The sequence below is a fragment of the Arachis hypogaea genome, chromosome 2 (assembly GCF_003086295.3).
Source record: "Arachis hypogaea cultivar Tifrunner chromosome 2, arahy.Tifrunner.gnm2.J5K5, whole genome shotgun sequence".
Classification (NCBI taxonomy): domain Eukaryota; kingdom Viridiplantae; phylum Streptophyta; class Magnoliopsida; order Fabales; family Fabaceae; genus Arachis; species Arachis hypogaea.
This window is the reverse complement of record NC_092037.1, coordinates 39,587,356-39,593,749: the sequence shown is the minus strand read 5'-3', so window position 1 is coordinate 39,593,749 and position 6,394 is coordinate 39,587,356. Positions and strand designations below refer to the sequence as shown.

Genomic DNA, 6,394 nt, shown 5'->3' with positions numbered 1-6,394 from the left:
GTAATGGAAAAACAAAAAGCTTATGCTTTTACCACACCAAACCTAAAATATTGCTCGCCCTCGAGCAAGAGAAGAAAGAAGAGAAGAAGAAGAAGAAGAAAATATGGAGGAGAGTGAAGGAAGGTGTTTCGGCCAAGGTGTAGAAGAGGGGGTTTGTGTTGTGTGAAGATGAAGTAGAATGGAAGGGTATATATAGGTAGGGGAGTGGGTGTAGTTTCGGTCATTTAGGGTGGGTTTGGGTGGGAAAAGATTTTTGAATTTTGAAGGTGGGTGGGGTTTATGGGGAAGAGTGGATGAATGTAAGTGGTGAAGGGGGTAATTGGGAAGAGAGATTGAAGTTGTTGGGAAGTGTGTTTATTGGAAAGAGAGAATGAATGTTGAGAAGAGGGGAGAATATGTTAGATGGGGATCCTGTGGGGTCCACAGATCCTGAGATGATCCTGTGGGGTCCACAGATCCTGAGGTGTCAAGAATTTACATCCCTGCACCAATTAGGCATGTAAAATGCCTTTGCACACCATTCTGGCGTTTAAACGCCGAGGTGATGCACACTCTGGGCGTTCAACTTCCATGTGTAGCATGTTTCTGGCGTTCAACGCCAGTTCCATGCTTGTTACTGGCGTTCAGCGCCAGCTTTCCTCAAGGCACATTCCTGGCGTTCAAACGCCAGGATGTTGCTTATTTCTGGCGCTTAAACATGCTCTGTTCTGGCGTTGAACGCCAGCCAGATGCACCTTACTGGCGTTTAAACGCCAGTAAGTTCTTCCTCCAGGGTGTGATTTTTCTTCTGCTATTTTTGATTATGTCTTTAATTTTAGTATTTTTTCGTGACTCCACATGATCATGAACCTAATAAAACATAAAATAACAATAAAATAAAATTAAAATTAGATATATAAAAATTGGGTTGCCTCCCAACAAGCGCTTCTTTAGTGTCATTAGCTTGACAGTGGGCTCTCATGGAGCCTCACAGATTTTCAGAGCATGATGAGGGCCTCTCAACACCAAACTTAGAGTTTGAATGAGGGCGCTTCTCAACACCAAACTTAGAGTTTGGTTGTGGCCTCCCAACACCAAACTTAGAGTTTGACTGTGCGGGCTCTTTTTGACTCTGTACTGAGAGAAGCTTTTCATGCTTCCTCTCCATGGTTGCAGAGGAAGGTCCTTGAGCTTTAAACACAAGGTAGTCCCCTTTCAATTAAAGGACTAATTCTCCTCTGCTAACATCAATCACAGCTTCTACCGTGGCTAGGAAGGGTCTGCCAAGGATGATGCATTCATCCTCTTCCTTCCTAGTGTCTAAGATTATGAAATCAGCAGGGATGTAAAGGCCTTCAACCTTTACTAACACGTCCTCTACTAATCCATAAGCTTGTCTTACTGACTTGTCTGCCAATTGAAGTGAGAATAAGGCAGGTTGTACTTCAATGATCCCCAGTTTCTCCATTACAGAGAGTGGCATAAGATTTATGCCTGACCCCAGGTCACACAGAGCCTTGTTAAAGGTCATCGTGCCTATGGTACAGGGTATTAAGAATTTACCAGGATCTTATCTCTTTTGAGGTAGAGTTTTCTGAATCCATGTATCTAGTTCACTAATGAGCAAGGGGGATTCACGTTCCCAAGTCTCATTACCAAACAACTTGGCATTCAGCTTCATGATAGCTTCTAGATATTGAGCAACTTTCTCTCCAGTTACATCTCCATCCTCTTCTGAGGGGGAATAGTCTTCAGAGCTCATGAATGGCAGAAGGAGATTTAGTGGAATCTCTATGGTCTTTATATGAGCCTCAGATTCCTTTAGGTCCTCAATGGGGAATTCCTTCTTGTTTGAGAGACGTCCGAGGAGGTCTTTTTCACTAGGATTTTCGTCCGTCTTCTCCCTTGTGCATTCGGCCATATTGATTACTTCAATGGCCTTGCAATCTCCTTTTGGATTCTCTTCTGTATTGCTTGGGAGAATACTAGGAGGAGTTTCAATGACTTTCTTACTCAGCTGGCCCACTTGTGCCTCTAGATTTCTAATGGAGGACCTTGTTTCACTCATGAAACTGAAAGTGGCTTTTGAAAGAAAAGAGACTAAGTTTGCTAAATTAGAGGGGCTCTGTTCAGAATTTTCTGTCTGTTGCTGAGAAGATGATGGAAAAGGCTTGTTATTACTGAGCCTATTTTTTCCACCATTGTTAAAGCCTTGTTGAGGCTTTTGTTGATCCTTCCATGAGAAATTTGGATGATTTCTCCATGATGAGTTATAGGTGTTTCCATAAGGTTCACCCATGTAATTAACCTCTGCCATTGCAGGGTTCTCAGGATCATAAGCTTCTTCAGAAGCTGACTCTTTAGTACTGTTGGATGCATTTTGCCATCCATTCAGACTTTGAGAGATCATGTTGACTTGCTGAGTCAACACTTTGTTCTGAGCCAATATGGCATTCAGAGTATCAATTTCAAGAACTCTCTTCCTCTGAGGCGTCCCACTATTCACAGAATTCCTCTCAGAAGTGTACATGAATTGGTTATTTACAACCATGTCAATAAGTTCTTGAGCCTTTTCAGGCGTTTTCTTTAGGTGAATAGATCCATCTGCAGAATGGTCCAATGACATCTTGGAAAATTCAGATAGACCATAATAGAATATATCTAATATGGTCCATTCTGAAAACATGTGAGAAGGACACTTTTTGGTCATCTACTTGTATCTTTCCCAAGCTTCATAGAGGGATTCACCATCTTTTTGCTTGAAGGTCTGAACATCCACTCTATGCTTGCTCAGTTTTTGAGGAGGAAAGAACTTATCCAAGAAGGCCGTGACCAGCTTATCCCAGGAGTCCAGGCTATCTTTAGGTTGTGAGTCCAACCATGTTCTAGCTCTGTCTCTTACAGCAAAAGGGAAAAGCATGAGCCTGTAGACTTCAGGATCTACTCCGTTCGTCTTAACAGTCTCACAAATCTGCAAGAACTCAGTTAAAAACTGGTAAGGATCTTCAGATGAAAGTCCATAAAACTTGCAGTTATGTTGCATTAAAGCAACTAGTTGAGGCTTAAGCTCAAAATTGTTAGCTCCAATGGCAGGAATGGAGATGCTTCTTCCATCAAATTTAGACGTTGGTTTGTGAAGTCACCAAGCATCCTCTTTGCATTATTGTTGTTGGGTTCAGCTGCCATCTCCTTCTCTTGTTCGAAAATTTCAGAAAGGTTGTCTCTGGATTGTTGTAATTTAGCTTCTCTTAGTTTCCTCTTTAGAGTCTTTTCAGGTTCTGGATCAGCTTCAACAAGAGTTTCTTTTTCCTTGTTCCTGCTCATATAGGGAAGAAGAGAACAAGAAAAGAAAGAGGAATCCTCTATGTCACAGTAAAGAGGATCCTTGTTGTTAGTAGAAAAAGGAAGGGAAGAAGAGTGAAGAAGAATGGGTAAGGATAGAGGTAGTGATTTGAGATGAAGAGAGGTGAAGAGAAGTGTTAGTAAATAAATAAATAAATAGAAAAAGAGAAAAGATAGAGAATTTCGAAAATAATTTTGAAAAAGTAGTTAGTGATTTTCGAAAATTAAAGATAAGATATAATTAAAATTAAAATAATTAATTAATTAAAAAGAATTTTTGAAAAAGGGATGAGATATTTTCGAAAATTAGAGAGGGAAAAGTAGTTAGGTGGTTTTGAAAAAGATAAGAGACAAACAAAAAGTCAAATAGTTAGTTGAAAAAGATATTAAAATCAAATTTGAAAAGATAAGAAGGTAAGAAGTTAAATAAGATATTTTAAAATTAAATTTTTGAAAAAGATAAAATTTTGAAAAAAATATGATATAAAAGATAAGATAAGATAGGTTTAATTTTTTAAAATTAATTACTTAACTAACAAGAAATTAAAAGATATGATTCTAGAAATTAAAGATTGAACCTTTCTTAACAAGAAAGTAACAAACTTCAAATTTTTGAATCAATCACATTAATTGTTAGTGTAATTTCGAAATTTTAAAATAAAATTAAGAAAAATATTTTGAAAATAATTTTAAAATTTTCGAAATTAATAAAATAAAAATGAAAAAGATTTTATTTTTGAAAGAGTTTGAAAAGATAAGATTTTTTTTTAAATTTAAAAATTTGACTTGACTTGTGAGAAACAACTAATTTTAAAAATTTTTTTGACCAAGTCAACCCAAAATTTCGAAATTTGGAGGGAAATAAGGAAAAGATATTTTTTTCTTTTTTTTTTGAAATTTTTTATGATGAGGGAAAAACTCAATTATAACTCAAAACTTAAAAATTTTGGATCAAAATACATGATGCATGCAAGAACACTATGAATGTCAAGATGAACACCAAGAACACTTTGAAGATCATGATGAACATCAAGAATATATTTTTAAAAAATTTTTGATGCAAAGAAAATATGCAAGACTCCAAACTTAGAAATCTTTAATGCATGGACTCTAACAAGCAAAAAATGCATATGAAAAACAAGAAAATACACAAAACAAGAAAACATCAAGATCAAACAAGAGGACTTACTAAGAACAACTTGAAGATCATGAAGAACACTATGAATGCATGAATTTTTCGAAAAAAATGCAAGAAAAAATTTTCAAAGCATGCAATTGACACCAAACTTAATAATTGACTCAAGACTCAAACAAGAAACATAAAATATTTTTGATTTTTATGATTTTATTAATTTAATTTTTTTCAAAAAATATTATTTAGAAAAACGAAAATAAATAAAAAATTTTGAAAATTTTTGAAAAAAAATTACCTAATCTGAGCAACAAGATGAACCGTCAGTTGTCCAAACTCGAACAATCCCCTACAACGGCGCCAAAAACTTGGTAGACGAAATTGTGATCATCAATGTTGTATTCTTTGTTGTTGTATGGAATAATTATAATGGCTCTTTGCTATGTGTGGACACAACTCCGTTCAACAAACTAGCAAGTGTACTGGGTCGTCCAAGTAATAAACCTTACGTGAGTAAGGGTCGATCCCATAGAGATTGTTGGTATGAAGCAAGATATTATCATCTTGTAAATCTCAATCAGGCAGATAGTAATTGATTATGGATTTTCGAAAATTAATAATAAATAATAAACATAAAATAAAGATAAAGTTACTCATGTATTTCCATGGTGGGAATTTCAGATAGGTGTATGGAGATGCTGTGCTCCTCCTGAATCTCTGCTTTCCTACTGCTTCATCCAATCCTTCTCACTCCTTTCCATGGCAAGCTGTATGTAGGGCATCACCGTTGTCAATGGCTACATCCCATCCTCTCAGTGAAAAAGGTCCAAATGCTCTATCACAGCATGGCTAATCATCTGTCGGTTCTCAATCAGGTTAGAATAGAATTCCTTGATTCTTTTGCGTCTGTCACTAACGCCCAGCCTTTAGGAGTTTGAAGCTCGTCACAGTCATTCAATCCCGAGATCCTACTCGGAATACCACAGACAAGGTTTAGAATTTCTGGATTCTCATGAATGCCGCCATCAATTCTAGCTTATACCACGAAGATTCTGATCAAGGAATCCAAGAGATATGCGCCCGGCCTAAGGTAGAACGGAAGTGGTTGTCAATCACGCGCGTTCATAGGTGAGAATGATGATGAGTATCACGGATCATCACATTCATCAAGTTGAAGTGCAACGAATATCTTAGAATAGGAATAAAGAGAATTGAATAGGAAATAATAGTAATTGCATTAAAACATGAGGTACAGCAGAGCTCCACACCCTTAATCTATAGTGTGTAGAAACTCCACTATTGAAAATACATAAGTGAAAGTTTCAGGCATGGCCGAATGGCCATCCCCCAAAACGTGATCAATAGCCTCCTAAGATGAAGAATAAAACAAAACTGAGACCAAAGATGTCTAATACAATAGTAAATTATCCTATTTATACTAGACTAGCTAATAGGGTTTACATGAGTAAGTAATTGATGCATAAATCCACTTCCGGGGCCCACTTGGTGTGTGTTTGGGCTGAGCTTGATCTATCCATGAGCTGAGGCTTCTTTTGGAGTTGAACTCCAAGTTGTAACGTGTTTTGGGCGTTCAACTCCGGGTCGTGACGTGTTTCTGGCGTTTTACTCCAGACAGCAACATGGAACTGGCGTTGAGCGCCAGTTTACATCGTCAATTCCCGAATAAATTATAGACTATTATATATTGCTGGAAAGATCTAGATGTCTACTTTCCAAAACTTTTAAGGGGGCGCCATTTGGAGTTTTGTAGCTCTAGAAAATTCATTTCGAGTGCAGGGAGGTCAGATTTCAACAGCATTAGCAGTCCTTTGTCAGCCTCCTATCAGAGTTTTGCTCAAGTCCCTCAATTTCAGCCAGAAATTACCTAAATCACAGAAAAATACACAAACTCATAGTAAAGTCCAGAAATGTGAATTTAAC

General features: G+C 37.2%; 1 non-coding gene across 1 annotated transcript; it reads left to right on the top strand.

Moving 5' to 3' along the window:
• Positions 1 to 2,660: 2,660 nt before the first annotated feature.
• LOC112765688 (small nucleolar RNA R71) lies at positions 2,661 to 2,766 on the top strand. The gene has a single exon (XR_003183874.1). It is a non-coding gene; the product is annotated as a small nucleolar RNA R71 (small nucleolar RNA).
• The last annotated feature ends 3,628 nt before the right edge of the window (positions 2,767 to 6,394 follow it).